The following is a 17,510-nucleotide window of genomic DNA, read 5'->3' on the forward strand; positions in this document are numbered from 1 at the left end:
TTTCTTCCCAGTTTCATCAGTCTCCTTCTGGCTTTTCTCAGGCTTAAGTGATTTTTCTGGCATGGTGAATGTACTGCACATAGCAAGAACCATGACTTGAAATGGAGTGTAAATAGGGAGGGAGAGAGTAGCTGTTTCTGATTGCCATGGAGTACAGAGAGCAAACAGACTTCAAGAAGTTTGAAAAGCCAGCTAGATTGTTATATATTTACTTATTTTTAATATTTTTCTAGAGGACTTTGAAATTCTTGGTGATATTAAGGAGATTTAGGTGCAGAATTTGAATCTTGGGACTGTCCCTTTGTAAGCTACCATTGTTGCCCTCCGTTTATCACAAGGAGAAACTATTCTGCCAAGATGCTAATTCTTGAACAGCATCTCCACAGGTAGGAGGTGTACAAGATTTGTTTCAGTATCTCATTTCTTTTCTTCCTATCCCAGTTTTGGCAGCTGCTTCTTTGCATACCTTTTATATAGTTTATTGGCTGATACACATATAATTCTGCTCTTTTATTTTTTCATCCTTCCCTCCCCAACTTCTTTTGCATCCCTTGTTTATAGCTAATAGAGAACTGGCTTGTTTATAGCTGATAGCATGGTTAATGCCAAGAAATCCTGACTCCTGGTGCATTATCGCAGGGCTGTGACGCAGGGCAAGATCACGTTCCAGATCTAGGTCTTGTTTGTTTTGGATCCTTCTTGCACTGTGGAGCAGCAACGAGTACTTGACTTCTCACACTGCTCCATCGGCTCCATCTTCTGTGTCCCAGGGTCCTGCTGCCTCCTTGCATGTGCCTGCCTGGTCTGCTCGGCTTGTGCTCTGAACCCCTGGGGAGAGGAGGGCTGGGAAGGGAGCTGAGGGATTCCTTGTCATGAAAAAGATTTACTGAGCAGCCAGCTGGTCCTTTTGTATTAGAAACTGTGACTGGAGGGTTATTTTTTGTTGTGGGTTGGTATTTGTGGGGTTTTTTTCTTTCTTTTTTTTCTGTAGTTGTTTGAATTGCATTTTTAAGAAGGGAGGAATTGGTCTAGGAATTGGTGATCTTACCTGGTGTTTGCAGATTCAGAGCTCGCCTGTATACGTTGCTTGTAATCCTGATCCAAGCTCACTTACCATTTTACAATTCAGTGTTGAGGTTTTTCTCTCCCTCCCCCCCCCCTTTTTTTTCCCCCCCTCTCCACACCAATATTTTTTTTTTTATTCTGCATATTGCTTGCCCTGTGCAACAGATGTGAGGATCTGATCCCACTTCCATTGAAGTCAATAGCCAAATTCCTATCGACTTCACTGACAGCAAGAGTGAGCCCCTGTCTAGGGAGTGAGGATTAGAGCTAAGTAGGAGTAAGTAAAGTACAATAAAATCAGAATATCCTACTTACTCCTTAATGCCATGAATTCTGTTTTGAAGAATTTCTGTTTTGAATCCCATGGCTTTTTATGCTGGTGAATGCCAAGAGTTGAATTCACGGGGGTGGAGAAGAGGAGGAGCTGACAAGCATAAGAGGGTTTTGGTTTCTAGAGTTAGGAGGGACATTGGTAGAAAAGAATGAAAAACAGTCCGTGATTCCTTCATGACCCTGCAGTAAAAGGACTTCGGCTGATGGATGAGGGGCTTGGTTTGGCAGACAGGCTGCACTGGATCCACTTTTGACCGTGTCAACAAAGTGTCGCTGTCTAAATCTGGAATGCTGTTGTGTATTATGGGAATATAAATAAACCCAAAAAAAGGCTCAGGAAGGGGAAAATGGTTGAACAGAATCTTAAAAAAAATAGATTGCCCACTTCTAAACACACAGCTAAAATAAAAATAATAAAAAGAAATAATCAGAAACAAAACAAAACAAAACCCCCAAACAAACAAAAAATACCCGAAACAGGCTGAGGGAGGGGAAAAAGAGTGACTTTCTAGACGTTTTCCTGCAGGACCAGTCCTCCCAAAGGTGCCCAGATCTGCTCCCGGGAGATGGTGGTGAGATGTGGTGGAAGCCGCCTTGTCTCCACGCAGCCCCGTCTCCAGCAACCCTGCACCGGCGGGGGCTGTGGGAGCTGCGGGATGTGCAGTGGCCGTGGGCTTCCCCTTCTGCCCGGGGTGTGGTGACACGTGAGGGGCTGTGTGGACTTGGACCCCTGCAGATAGCAGCACGGCCTTTAGCACCGCTGCCTCTCGGGGCCCCACAAGGAAGAATAGGCTGTTACCCTGGCAGGGCAATATTATCTGTGTTTTACAAGCAGGAAGGCTGAGGCGAAGGGTTTATTTTTGTGTGACTCATCCAGGATGGCCCAGGAGCCTGGGGTGGACATGGAAATTCATCGTCTCGCAGAGCGCCCTGGTCCTGCGTTGTCTCTCCCTGTCCTACAAAGCCTGTAGGTTTGCACAACGTACCGGCTGGGGATGCTTTTCCCATTACGGGTGTTCTGCTGGCATGCATCTGCTGTCTCTCTGGGCAGGGTGCAAGGTGCAGCTTTGTGGCAGAAGGGGTGATGAGGGGCTGCAGATTTTAGGGAGTGACCCTGTACTGCCAGAAAGTGCAGGGGCAGAGAAAGAAGCCCCATTTCTGGGGTCAAGAACCCGAGTAAATGTGGCACATGGATTTTGCTGTGCCGCTTCCTCATGTCACAGCTCTGCTAGGATGCTTTCTTTGCTAGCTTTTCCTTTCTTTTTCCCTTCGCTCTCTCTTTTGGCCAGGATTTTAACATATATCACAGGCTGGTAGGCTAAGAGCCTGGGACTTCCCCTCACCACACTCAAAGTCTTTGATCTTTTGCTTTGGAGGTAACATCAAAAGAATGGCTGAGAAAGACAGCCAGCGCTGTGAAGTTCAACGTTCAAGTTAATAGCTTGACTGAAGGTTGTGCTGCATTGCTGGAGCTGGAGTAAACAGAGGCGAGCACACGCATTTCCCTGGAAATGGACCCTAGTGCTGCAGAAGGGCTTCATTTGCATTCACAATTAATCTAGGCCCTACTGAAGGGCAGGCTTGTCTTTTTATTTTGTTACTTTTTTTTTTTTTTTTTTAATTCTTCCTGCACAGAAGAAGCAGGATGGTTGGCTAGGGTGCTGTGGTGGCCACATATGCACCCTCACAGCCCTGACATGCAGCTTGCCTGCACTTTGTCATTGCTGGATTTTCTCCGTTTTCAAAATGATTAAGCTAAAGCCTATTGGCAAACAATTACCTTCCCCTTTCATTTAATAATAATTAAAAAATAATCTCTAACTGGTCCTTGCCCAAGTGTACAGTGGCTAGTATGGACTTCCCCATGCCAGATAATTATTTTTTTTTTAATTCCCATCCCACTTCTGTTTGAAATGCTCCTGACGTGTGGGTGAATGGCTGCTCCATACATTTCTCCATTGTCTCCGTTGCTATCTTCTGCTATTTTATTTTGGTGGCCTCTATGTTGTGTGTGTGTGTGTGTAGGTTGCTTTGGGGTTTTTTGGTGGTGGTTTTTTTTTTTTGTTTTTGTTTTTTGTTTTTTTTTTTAAATGCACTGCAAATAAAGTGGGGAATATTTTATGGCTTTGCATGATGGTGCATAGCCAGGCCCTTTTCTGTATGGCTTGGAGTCTGAGGTGGAAGCTACTAGGCATGAGGTGGAAGCTACTAGGCACAGTGCAGGATAGTCACAAGTAGTTGTTAATTTGGAATTGGTGGTGGTGATGTTGGAGTCAGAGTTTCTGAGGGGCAAAACACTGAAGACCCCATCAACTTCACTGAGGTGCTTGACACTGGTGGATGAACTGGCCTGATACATTTACAAGTTTAAAGCGTTGTTATGTGGGACTGAAAGGATATGGATTTGTCTGCAGCAGTGTATTTTGGTGCATACATATGTGGAATAATTAATGTGAGTGTTAAAATCTATAGTAAAGTAAACCCAAAGGGTTCCATTTGTTTTCAAACTCATTTGTATGAGAGAGATGCATCAAAGATATCATTATTTCCCAGGCAGACATGTATTCTTCTTCATCCTGGAACAAAATAGGAGACTCGGGTGAGGAAAACGGTTAATGGCCTTAATAAACTCAGAGAGGAGGTTTTAAATGACTTTGAGAGTGCAAGCACTTTGTCCGATACGACTCAGACTTCTGTAAACTTAGTTATAAAACAAAACAGTATTAGTCACTATATTTTTGCAAATTTTTGACCTTTTGAGCAGTGCTTCCATGTGGGTCTTGAATCACCAGTGCAAGGGATGGAATTCACAAAGGAGCAAAGTCAATCAGGCACCCAAGTCCTTATGGGTTCTTGGAAAAATCCTGACCTGAATACTTTGCCCTGTTGAGTGAATTAACTGCTCTGAAGTGTGTGGGAGTTCAGGACATTTGTGCCCTCTCGAGGAAATGTGGAATGCTCTGGCGGGTAATGACCCCACTGGATGAGACCACAGGGCTCTTTCTACAGGGACAGTGAGGCGTGTTAATTTTTGAGCCAATTATCGTTCAGAAGTGATGCCAAAACATTCAGCTCCACAGAATGACAGCCTGAAGCAGGTCTTGCAGGAGCTGCTGATCTTTTCCTGGACCAATGGAAGAGGGTGGTCGGTGATTACATTGGGGTCCTGTGTTTTTCCTTTGCTGTTCTCATCCTCCTCCCTGGATAAATAATTATTTCTCTCTCTCTTTTTTTTTTTTTTTTAAAAAAAAAAAAAAAGGAAAAAACCCAACCCAAAACCTGAATGCAACTAATTATTCTGATTAAACCCGTACACTGTCAGAGGAATTTTTCTACATTACTTGGGCTACCCCTGATAGCCATCACTGGAAATCCTCCCCAGGAGGGATCACATGGGGAGCGGGGAGGACAGGGCAGTTTAAGTTTCCTCTGCCCTTCAGGTAACATCCTACAAACAATATGTTGCAAATCTTGGTGTGGTTATAGGGAAGCAGGAAGAAAAGAATAACAATATTCAGTAGCTTAGCAGCTATTGTATCATCACACGTTGCTTAATAAGGCTGATGTTACATGTGAGAGGTAAGCTCCTTAGTAGGAGCAGGGTGCACTGTAATGACCTTTTGTGTGCAGGTATGCTGAGATGAAAGGTCCCTCCTGAGGTTATGGGGTTAGCTCCCCAGCATGCAGAAACACTGAATTCAACTTACTGTCCTGCGCAGATGCTCTTCAGTCTATTAATGCTCTCAAAATTCTGTTTAGGAACCTGTTTTTTTCTTCCTCTGATTCCACTTAGGACAAATTTGACTTGGAAATAGAACAGAAATGCTGTGTTGTGATTTTTAAAATAAATAAATAAGCTATTGCTATGAAAGGGAGCTCATTGATCCTCGCTTGCTTCATTTATAATTACCCTTGTATGCAGTCATCCTACCTCATCTTTAAAAAAACAAAGCCGCCTCTCAAAACCCCACCAGACAGCTAACATGGCTTGTTGTGTCCCTCCCTGCCCCAGCCTCTTCATCCTCAAGAACTTATAAAATATGTGTCCACAATAAGATTATAAAATGTTGTAAGATTGGAGCCTTTGCTTTCCTGCCTGTTCAGTAAATACGTAGGTGTCTCTTGGATGTGCCCTGAGGCTCTGAAACCTGAGGCCTGCCCACATCTTGAGTTCTACTTTCCTCCTTGCAAAGTGCCTCTGGCTAGTTGAGCTGTCGATGCAGCCCCTTCCACCTCCTCCCCCCCCCCCCCCCCCCCACTGCCCTGATAAGAAAAAAAGAAAAAGGCTTTTTTTTCTTCCCCTTCCCTTTTTTTTTTTTTTTTAACACAGCTGTACAGCTGTACCAAACCTCGAATAGCTGCTGTTTTTTTCAGTTACAGGTAAGGCTAAAACCTAAAATATTCGTTTGACACTTGTGGGTCCAGGGTGCTTAGCACAGGCATGTGAAAGCTCTGGTGCCGCCGGTTTGTCTGTGGCTCTCATGGGTCTGTGGGGGGCTGGCATGTGCCCGGTGCTCGCCCCGAGCCTCTGCGGGGACCACCCTGTCTCCCTGGGGTCCGCGCCGCTGCCCCACGCCTGGGTTGGGCCCTTGGCTTTCAGAGAGCATCCCGTAGACGAGTGCCCTTCTGCAAGCTGCCTCCTGGGTGGTCCAGGGCTGGGCTGGCCTCTCCTGCCTTTCCCCAGGGATTCCTGCCCTCTCCTCCTGCACGGGCTTGTCGCATCCCCAGCTCTCACCCTCCTGCAAAGTGCGAGCTGGTGCCTAACTCCTAGGACTTCGGAGTAAATCGGCTGCCCTGTGCCGCCTTCGGGAGGGCGAACTGCCGCGCATCCCTGGTTTGGCTTTTCCTCGAGCCCCATGTTTTGCAGGCGTTTCTCAGCCAAGGGAGCTGTCGGGGGTCCCCTTTGTGCCTGGGTAGCACTGTCCTCCGCATCCCTCCCTCCCAGTGGCTGAGCAGGGACGTGCCCGATCCTGGGGAGAGCTCCCATAGGGAGCAAGGCATTTGCTAGTTGTATCAGATGGTGGGGTTGAAGCTATTCTGCATTTAACTCTGCATGAACCTCATTTACCATCCTCGGAGATTTTGCTTGCATTACAAAGCCAAATATGTTTTTCTGCTCTGCTTTCTGACTCTTTCACTTAAAAGTTGTTTTTCTGGTACCTTTAATTCCCGCCCCCCCCCCCGCATATTCATATCTTGAGAGAGGGAACATAATATACATGAACAGGCTTTTTTAAAAAACACTCAGTGTTCCCAAACCACCGTCCTTAAATAAATATAAGAGTTGCCTTGTGGGCCAGCCAGTTCAAAATGCCTGCACTATATTTAGGAACAAGAGCAACAATTTTGGCTATTTACAGATTTATATGCTCAGGGCAGCTCTGATGACTCCTTTGTTTTAACTTTGGGGCTGTGGCATGAAAGTGTGACAAATGCAAATCTGGGGAGCACGGGCGTGTTGTGTCTGCGGGAGCAGACTCTGCTCCCCGGGGCCATGAGTTAGGTGTTTGCTGCCGGATTACTGCAGAAAAGCAATCCTCACCTCTCCAAAACAAACCTCTTCCATAACCACAAGAATTTGGCACATGGGGCAGAGTCCCTCCAGGACATGAGCTGTTGGAGAGCTACTGATACCCTTCTCCTTGGGACAGAGGCCCCATCCTAGCCAGCATTTCTACTTGGACTTTTTTTTAAATTATGATTCTATTTTTTTTTTCCCTACTGCCTCTCTTCCCCCTACCCTCTGAAAGGAAAAATGCAGGCTTGTGCATGTTGCGTTTTTGCCTATGCAGAAGAAAATCTGGTTTTTCTTTTTCCTATAGATACATAGAACAGTGTATGATTTCAATTTGCAGCTTAAAAAAATGGATTTTCCTTTTCTGTCCCCCACCCCTGTTCATTAAAACCAAAAGGATAATTTTCTGTTAGTACATTGTGCTGTTTGCCTTTTCCTAGTCACTTTAGCTCAGGGAGTGGGTATGCCAGTATAGCTGTTTTGACTGAGGATAATTTGTCTCTCTGAATAAACAAAAAGAACATTGGTCGAAAACTTCTAGTAGCATCTTTTGTGCATCTTTGTCCTTAAAATACACCAATTCAACAAAAGTTGCGTAAATTTAATGCAAAACCTACCATTACTTGAAAACTCAAAATGTCTTTTGGGAGGCATGCCACATCTTTATTTGGATTTTATATGAATAGGACTTATTTTCATTGGGGTGCCTTTTAAATCAGGAAAAATAATTCATAGTGGTGTTAATTCTGGACCATGTTTGTTTTAGCATTTTTTCTGTCTGCATCTCCCTTAAGAAAAAACAACATTTCAGTTGTTCTTGAGGAAGAGTTTGTGTGGCTGATGATTCAACTAAGAATATTTTTAAAATACTTCATTTAAATACCATAAATGCATATTGCATTGTTTTGGTGGTGCTGGAGGAAACCAGAAAATAAATACATGGGGTGGCTGCCCAGGAACAAGAGGTGACAGCACAGATTTAGTGAATACTTCATTTGTTTGGTTTTGCTTTCATCCCAAATGATTCACTTAGTCCTCCGCCTAAATATAATTCTTCCTACTTAACTAGGAGTCAGCTTTGCCTCTGGCCAGACAGGGTGTCTTTTCCATGGGTATCTGAAGGCAAGCCTTCTCCTTTTCCTCTTCTGATGGACAATTGAGACATCCAGTTTGCATTTGGAAGGAGAATGGGTGGGAGCAGTCTTTCTGGCCCAATGGACTGATGCCATCGGAGAAGCAAGTAGGCTTATTGATAGGGAAAACAACTGGTGCCAAATCCTGGGAGGGAACGTTTCTTTCCTGGCTCTCTAGGAGGGATTTGGAAGCAGCTGTAATCCTGGGTTAGGAGTAATTTGTTACAGCAAGATGATACTTGAGTGGCAGGAGGATTCTGGCAGAGGCAGCGAGAGGGTTTTATTCAGAGGAGTAGCTGGTCTCGCAGAAGGTCAGTCTGACACAAATCCTGCCCCAGCCCACAAGTTTTGTTTCTCAGCCAGTGCAATTGGCTGAGGGGACTCTCGACCTCTTTTACATCTTTCAAAGACCTCTCCATGCAACTGAGCTAAAAGATTATGGTGAGGAATGTGGACCAGGATACGATGTAGTGGGAAGTTGTTGGGGTTTTGTTTAGTTTTTTCTGTGTGTGGGTCCCCCCTGTCTCCCTGCCCTGCCCCCTGTAAGGCAGGCTTTCTGAAAAACAAAATAACCTCAACAGCAAACTTCCCAGCTTCTTCTAGGAGGTCAGAATATTGCTGGTTTCAGTGTTACCTCCAGGACTTTTTCCTGAGGTTGCCTTTTGGTTACATTTTTGAGTTAACTTTTTGGGTTTGCTTTTAAGAAAAAAAAAAAAAAAAAGAAGAAGAAAGATATAGACAAAAGTTACCAACCCTTGGGAAAGAGAATTTTGCAAGTTCTTGGTTTTCATGGGGGCCTGAAACCCTTGGAGCCATCTATTCTGCAGTAACCCCTTGTTGCATTGAAGACCCAATCACACGTGGAAACCACAAGGGAGTTGACAGGAAATTCAGTATGAAATTTGCTGGGTTTACTAGAGAGTGGCTCCCAGCAGTTCACCCAGAATTGCTACATCAACAGGAATTTTTGTGGTAGTGATTCGAGTCATGAGTTTCACTTACCCAACAGTGGGAGAAAATATGACTCTCTCAGTAAAGCCCCGTTAGGCGATGTTACAATAACAAGCAAACAGCTACATTCTCCTGTAGCACTTTTACTCCGGGATCCCACCCACCTGAGCCTCTCGTTTGCAGGTACTTCACAGAATCCGAAATGAGAATTTGGATCAAAGAGTGAAGGTAAAAAGGAAACCCTGATCCAGATTGTATGAGAGGCCTTTTTGGAGGCGGACGCGCCTCGCCGGGTGGCCTTCTCCCATCTTGCCCTTGTCACACGTCTGCTGGCTTTTGATAGCTGTAGTGCTGAGCGCTTTATAAATCAACACGCTTATGGCTCAGGTTTTGTAAACAGAGGCATCTGAACTGGCATGGCTCCTCACAGAAAGTGTGTGGCAAACCGTTTGTGCTCCGTCTGGTGGGAGTGGGGCACGGTGCTGCCATGCGAGGGCTGCCACCGCACAGCCAGCCTGCTGCCGCAGCCGCCATCCCTCTGTGCCGTAGGAAACCAAATCAGACACTTTTTTCCCTCCTACAAATAGGAAACACTTGAGAGAACAGACTGGGCAACTGCCAGTCTGCAATGATAGTGAGAAATGAGGAAGGCAGGTAGGACCGATGGAGGTGCACAGAGGTAGGCCTCTGCCTGGTTTGTCTCTTCACACGTACGTGCAGGGGAAGGCAGTTCTGTGCAGCGGTGTTTTGCATCCTTGTCATGTAGAGATGACTTTCCTGGTGGGCATTGCCACCAGGGTACCGAAGGAGTCTGGTTAGTGCTCCCCATAATTAGGAAACGTGTAACTCCTGCTCCAGGCTCCATGTGGCGGGAGCGAGGGGAAGATGGGATGAGCTGTGGTGGGCCCCCTGGCCCCCCGCCGTGGGGAGCCGTGCAGGGCAGGTGTGTTCCATGGGATTAACGGAGAACCAGGCTGGTTGACCACTGAGCTCTCTTATTTTGGTTTATTTTGGTGTGGATTTTTTTGCTTTTTTTCTAAAAAAATAAAATAATAATAATTAAAAAAAAACTTAAAAAGGTAGTTGCAAAGCGTAAAGCTATCGTACCTCCTTTACAAATGGAGTTATGCTCTTAATGGAGTTGGAAAGTTTTAAGGGAGGCAAGGTTCCCCTGGAGCAGCCCTTCCGTTACAGCGGAGGTAGTTCAGTGCCGTGATCTCTCTCTCTAACGTGCTGTCAGATATTTTTACTGTCTTTATTTAATGGGGAGGAAAGGAATTATATTTTATAGACCATAAAATGCATTCTTGGACTTCATGCAAACACTAGTTACCAATTGTTCTCTCACTCTCTGGGAGATTGCCAGGAAGAGAAATTAAATGTGGGTCTGTACATCAAATTGTTCGGTGAGTCTTGGAGGCTGGTTTAGCTTTGAGCCTAAACAAGCCATATCTACAGAAAGACTGTTGAGATTGTCTTGGCTGTCCCATTCTTTCTCGAACGGAAGCTCTATGCTTGAGTGGAACAGAACAGGTTGCAGAGAAAATCTGGGTAAAGTGGTTTGAAGATGTAGCTGGTTTTTTTCCCCCACTGGTTTAAAGTAAGTTGATAAAAATCTACAGAAAGACTGTTGAGATTGTCTGGCTGTCCCATGCTTTCTTGAATGGAAGCTCTATGCTTGAGTGGAACAGAACAGGTTGCAGAGAAAATCTGGGTAAAGTAGTTTGAAGATGTAGCTGGTTTTTTTCCCCCACTGGTTTAAAGTAAGTTGATAAAAAGTTTGTTCTTGCACCTAGATTAAAATTATGCTTTTATTTGTGCCTGTCTTTTGGAACAGTTCTTTGTAGACATCCAAAGAGTACTCAGCCGGCATGCTGATTTGTGCAGCGAGGGATGTGGAGGCTTTCAAATTAAATGTGAAAAAAGTAGTGGTGCTTTCCCAAGCTCCACCCAGGATCGAGAAACACTGCCTGCAGTTGTTTTGCTGAGATACCATGTGAACTGCAGAAAGTAATGCTGTACTTCTGTGTCACATGAATACTCTTCCTCTTGTAAAGCTAAAAAAATGATTTTTAATTCCTGCAGTAGCTGATTAGCCTCTACTTAGCTTCTTCATGCTCAGTACCAATGTGTTAGATCTCAACTGTAGTCTACCAACCTTGCATTCATTAGAAGCAAAAAACCTGTTTTACTTCAGTACGTCAGTAGAACTGATGGCAAGAATGCCTTTCATGCGTGTCAGAATGAGCAAATAATTATCTGAATGTGCTTGAACTTTCATAGGCAATAATTTTTAAGGAAGATTTTGCTTATTCTTGTTAGCTCTCTCCCGCAGCAGCCTCCTTCATGCCTTTATCACTGTGCATAGAAAAACAGTGTTAAGCAGGGGTGACGTGCCACAGTAGTAATGGGATGTAGCTGTTACACTGCATCTCGTCGTAGATGCAGATGAAGAGCTATGTGTGCTGTGAGGGCATGGAGACTGGTGATTAGGTCAGGAGAAAGCAACTTATCTTGCGCTTCTGGGACGTTCCTCCATCTCCACTTTGTCTGTCTGCTCAGCCAAGAGGGACCTGCAGTTGTTGAGGTGTCCACGGGGCTCAAGCTGTTTCTTTGTGCCTTGTTCCACCCCAAAACAGGCATCGTCTTTGCCTGTTGCCTTAGACGGCTCTATGCTTTCAGTGAGACACTTCCAGATTGAAGGATTTCTCCTTTCAGGCACCCCTCTTTTGAGATCTCAAACTGTTTAATTGCTAATGCATTTCTGTAACTTTCAGGCTGAGGAGAGCTCTACCATCTCCTTTTTACGCCCTAGCAGTGCTTCAGCAATGTGACAAAGGCACAGGCAAAATATTCAAATGTGCAGCTCAAGGACCCCCGTTTCAGGGACTTTTGTGTATTACTGGAAGGGAAGGAGACAAGGTCACTCAAGTTCTCAATAACGGGGAAATTCAAGGCTCTAGAAGTGTCTTATTCAGGAGTGTATCACAAGATGGTTTGGCTGAAAGCAATGCTGGTGAATAAGTGGCATTTTAAATTGGGAAGAGGACTTAGTGCCCTCTGTGTATGTGTCTGTGTAGGTACACCACACTAGTTCTTTTTTTGTGTGCCACGTTTTCCATATTTATGTATTTTATTTAATCACTTGTTTTTGTAGTCTTGCAGTAGTTTAATGAGTGACATTAATTAAAAAATTATGAAAAATCAATTTTTAAAAAATGAAGCTATGTGGTAAATATTTTCATGTTTCATAATTCCATACTTTAATTTCTTGAATGCTGTGGGGAAATCTTTTGTGTGGAAAGGATCGATCTCATTGAAATGAGCCTCGTTGCTCTCATTCCGAGCGGCTCCCCTGTGCCTCGTCGTGGTACATTACATATTCTGTAGAAGGGCTGAACGTCGTGGGTGGTGTCTATTACTTCTCACACAAAAAATTCCAGACATTGCAGATTGCAAGAAACAGGAGGCCCTTTTAAAGTTCCTTCAGCAATCTCCTTCAGTTATTTAAAATAAATCCTTCAGATTTTGGTCTCATACTGCACACCTCTACAAACAAGGTGATAACTGAAGACCAAAAATAAGAGGTTGAGGCAAATTAAGGGATGGAGCAGAAGCTGAGGGTCTACATTTAAATCCTTAGAGGCTTTACCTTCTGACTTAAGTGGGGATACTAGCAGGTTGCAGTCATTTCTTTGTAGGTACCAAGAATATCCTTTTGCAACTATTTTTCTTGCCCGCAGAGAGCAATTACAGTCTTGTTAAGCTCTTTCTTCATTCCTAGTGCCTTCCTCATAAACCTCAGCCCTCCCCACAACATTGCACTCTCCTGTTACTACTGGATTATCTCAGGTTAAAATTTATCTAGATGCTTTCTCCCAGAAGAGTTGCTAACTAAATGTTGGAGAAACTCCTGAGCTTCAAAGTTGATGTCCACACATGTACTTCCATGTTATTCTGCAACACTGGCCAAGGGAGAGGCTAACAGCAAAACTAGGATCAGGAATATTTCCACTTGCATGTCATGTTGAGATCCAGAGAGAAAGTGCAGACTCTGAAGGTGGAGATGTAGTCCCATGGTTAGGGGACGTATTGGAGGCCCAAGGCATCAAGCTGACTCCAGGAGCCCTCCTCCTCCTCGTTTCAGTTCCTGGGAGCTAATAAGCACCAGCTGCAGGAAACCTGAGCTGGAGTGTTGTGCAGCTTTCCTTGTTTAAAAATACTGTTGGTTTTTTTTTTTTAATTGCGTTTATGTATTTATATGCTGTGGGACATCACTCGTAGGGCATTTCAGCAGTGAAAACAATAGCGTGACAAGGGAGCAGGTCCAGGTTGGACACCGGTGCAGGAAACACCTGTGAGCTCTGTGCCATCCCTTCTATCGGGGCCACACTGCTGCAAGCCCAGCCCTGGCGCAGGGGGTGGCTGCTGGCTGTGAGTAAGAGTTTCCACCAAACTCCTCTAGTTTTGGATGTGAATTTTATTTGCTTTTGACCAACTCTGCTGTGAAATCTTGGGAAGGATGTTTGTTTGCCCTGCTGGTGCCCAGGAAGGCAGCTGCTTTGGGTGGTATTTGGGGTGGGGGTGGGCATGCAGAGCTGCTCTCGGTGGGTCTGTGCTTTGCAGGACCTTCTGACTGTGGATGGGGAGGTGTGGATGTGATGCTCATCGGAGTGGAGGGTAGGGTGTTTTTTTTCGTTCCCCTTCTGCAGAAAAAAATCTGGGCCGTTCAAATCATTTGCCTTTTCCCTTGTGCTGACAATTTAACAGCCTTTTTAAAAGCTTTGGTTTCTCTCAAGTATGCTCACCCCATACGTGTTTTAATTTTTGTGCAGAGGCCTGGAGCTTAACAATTATTTTGCTTAAGCTCTCTGAGACTTGCCATAAAACTTTCTTTTTTTTTCTATTTTTTTTTTTAAACACACACATGCTAATGATCCCCATCAGATCATATTGTTAAACAGGGAATAAAATACTTACGCCAAGATGACATTATTAAAAAAAATGTTAAAAGCAGGCCAGCAGAGCCCATTTCAACAGTTTTGCTCCAAAATAATTTGCACAGATTTGTTAGAGTTAATTTGTTGAAAAGTTCAATGTTTGTACAGGCAAATCCTAATTTCCACACTGAGACACAGAAGCAGGAGAGGAGTGAGCATGTGTCCAGTGTTTGCAGGAGCAGGATGGTGGGAACTTCTCTCTCTCCTACCCTTCCCCCCCCCAGTGCAGGAATGTAAAAGCAGTGTCAGAAGGCTGGGAAAGTCGGCTTCGGATTTTTGTGGACTCCTTGCAAATCAGAGGAACTGTCTGGCTCAAATCTGCATTTAGGGCCGAGAGAAGAGGATTTCCTGCTATTTAGTTGCTTGAGGAAGGAAAGGATTTACCTCTCTGCTGTAACAGTACTTAATTTTTCTCCTCTTTAATAAGAATGTAGCAGTAGTAAACCTGCAAAAGCAACCATGCCTCTCCCCCATCTTCCTTTGCTCTCCCCACACTGTGATGCGACTCCCCCCCTGCCCTAGCATCCTCCCATCCCAGCTCCCAGCCCTGGCCATGGCTTGGTGTCTCCCTCCACCGTGAAAGAGAGGGCTGTGGAGGGGGCGGCTGCTGCGACGTTGCTCCCTCGGACGGCTGCCTTGCTCAGCCCGCCATCTGGATCCAGTTAGCTCTCTCGGCAGTAGGGCTGAGTCTCATTTCCTCCAACCAGTAATGTTATATAGGCAGTGATCCTGTTCTGCCCTAACATAATTGAAAATTATGTGTATTGTAGACTTGCAGCGCTGAAATGTAGACTCGTAAAAATCTGTGGCTCAGGTAGCCTGTGGAGATTGAATTTGGCACACAATGAAGCTTTTATGTAAAGTAAGAATTATAAGCCACCACATCAATATTGTGTTACAGGCATGACAATTCTTGGATGAGGAGGCCTTCAGTCAAGCTCGTCACCTTAAACAATGCTAATATTTCATACTTTTATCAACGGGGCTGGCATTCTGAAGCGAGCAAATTGGACTTTTTTTTTCTTTTGCAAATGTCCTGCCATTGAAGCTGTGGGTTAGTAAACTTGATGTAGGCGTTGGCTGTGGGCTCTGGCCCTCTCTGTTTATCTGACAGACAGAACATCTTGCCCTTGGCGGGGCTGGGATGCTGCTCTGGATCCTGGCCACTTGGTAGAGCTTGTGGAAGCTGCTTTATTGACCCTTGTGCATTACTGCATTCTGTGGGTACTGCCTTTTTTTCCCCACACTGGTGTATTATCCACTGGTGGAAATGGAAGACACTGTCTGTCCTTGTGTGCAAAATGGAGCCCTCTGGGCTTGGACCGCTCCTGCTGGGTTCCACATGCATGTCCAAGAGGAGAAGCAGCTTTGGTTTTGTTTTAGCCTTTGCACTCTTAAGAATTCTGGGATCCTCTTTGATAGGGGTGGTTAAGAAGACTTTACTGAGAGTTCAAACTAAAGGTTTTAAAAGCAGAAAAGCAAAGTAGCAGTAAGATCTGAAACTGTCGTCTTGCACTTAGGCTGGTCAGCCTGGTGTGGGAGCACCTGCACTGAAAGTATGGGCTCTTGTGAGACTGAGTGGAGCAGGAGCAACCATACCTTTTTGCTTTGTTTCTTCTAAGGAGATTTATTGCTCGTAAAAGCCAGCAGAACTGACAGTCCTGAAGGCTTTGTAATCCCTGCAATAATTACTGACTGGACAGGATCTGATGTGAGCTTACTCATGCTGCTGTGTCAGTGCCTCAGTCTGCCTTTGGGGCAGTCTCAGAGAAGGCCATGTGTTTCTTGGCCTGTGTTTTAGGACAGCTGCTGACTTGAGCTCCTTCTTGGGTTGTCATGGTTGTAGGAATATTCCAGGGTTGCTCGTGACCATGGAGTGGTCATGGCAAAATGAAGGTGGTTGGTTTATTTTGGTGGGTAATGGCTTAGTGGCCATTTCCTGAAACGCCATTGCTTGAACTGGCAGGTTCTTGTAAGTGCTTTAGTTGTGGTAGCAGTAACTTGTCACTCTCCAAAATGGTTGTGGAGTTTGAAACAGAGTCATGTACCACGAGGTGTACATCCTGTGAGGACGTTTTGCTTGGAAAAAGACTTCACTAGCTGGCTGGAAAACCTGAGGAAGCCAGTAGCAGCTGTGACTCATCAGGACCCTTTCTGCAAATTCATATGCCCCTTTATGTGGTAGTGTTACCGTCACTAAGACAACTGATGGACTTCTAAAAATGTAGCAGTTGACTTGTTTAGTAGTGCCATCTGCAAGTCTGCAATGCAATTAGATTTCCCCTCAAGTTAAGAGGCTCTCAGTCAGCTTAGGTTTTGGGTCCATTTTCTGTGCACTTGGGTTGTGTTTTTAAGAACATTTTTGAAACCACAAAGGGTTAGAAAGTTACTTTAACATCATCTCAACTTTAAAATTTATGTTGTGGTCACCTATGTTGAAGAGCAGGGATTTGATACAAGTGATCAAATATCTGGAGGCTTACAATCGTTGCAAGAGTTAGAAATGTTGCTTATGGTAGACTAGTTCTGGTTTGTTTGGGTTTTATTTCTTGTTTTTAAGAAGTGCTGAAGTATTCTGGTCCACACTGCACAAATCCCAAATGTGGAGATGAATAAAAACAAGACTTCTTGGAACTTGAGGAACTCGTATGGGGCACATATCCAGAGTATGGGTTTGTTTATTTGCATTCCAGTAGCTCAGAAATCTCAGGCCCTCCAAGCGAGGAATTGGTAACACATCTTCCTGCTGAACCCTGCTTTTGGTCACCTTGGTGCCCAGGGTCTTGCAGCGAACGGGCCTTGCATGCTAGCAAATGTTTTGCATACGTGAGCAAATGTGATAGTGATGTGCTGAAAGCATGGAACCAGATCTCCTTCCTTCCTTAATGGAGATTTAGATATGGCTTCCGTTGTTTGCCTGGGGTGGCAGGGGCTGTTTGTGTGTGGCTCTCCTTCAAGATTACGGTTACAAAAAAAAAAAAAAAAAGAAGTGGAGGAATGGGTAAACATAACTATTTCTCTAGATATTTTCTAGGAATAGATCTGTTAGGTCAACTAGAGCCTAGTGCTAAGTAGGAGGTTGTGCAGTAGCCTGTTCTATGCATACAGCTGCTTTTCTTAGTTCTGGGAGGAGGCTCAAGCTATGTGATAGTACACATTTCTTCCAGCATGATACAGGGCTTTTAGAGATCACGTATTAACCAGTATGCCTATTTGGCACAGTGCAGCACCATGCAGAGAGAAAAGCTTGGGCTGAAATTATATTTAGATGTGCCGTGCAGAAGTCTGTTTGGGCTAACTAATTTCTCTGTGGGGCTGCTTGTGGTCAGAATCGAGCACTTCTGATGCAGCAATCTGGATACCAGCTCGAAACTTCACCTCTTTGGTGGAAGCTTTGAGCTCTGCTGTGCAATCGGCTGGGGTGCAATGACTCCTCAGTGGGTTTAGTGAGAGGACAGGCATGCCCAAGAGCAGAAGTTTTAGTCGATATTTGATGCTGATTGAATCTGTGGG

General features: G+C 44.8%; 1 protein-coding gene across 18 annotated transcripts in view; it reads left to right on the forward strand.

Moving 5' to 3' along the window:
- TCF7L2 (transcription factor 7 like 2) overlaps positions 1-17,510 on the forward strand; it is a 181,707-nt gene that overhangs the window by 46,169 nt on the left and 118,028 nt on the right. The window lies entirely within an intron of this gene.

The sequence above is a fragment of the Falco peregrinus genome, chromosome 1 (assembly GCF_023634155.1).
Source record: "Falco peregrinus isolate bFalPer1 chromosome 1, bFalPer1.pri, whole genome shotgun sequence".
Classification (NCBI taxonomy): domain Eukaryota; kingdom Metazoa; phylum Chordata; class Aves; order Falconiformes; family Falconidae; genus Falco; species Falco peregrinus.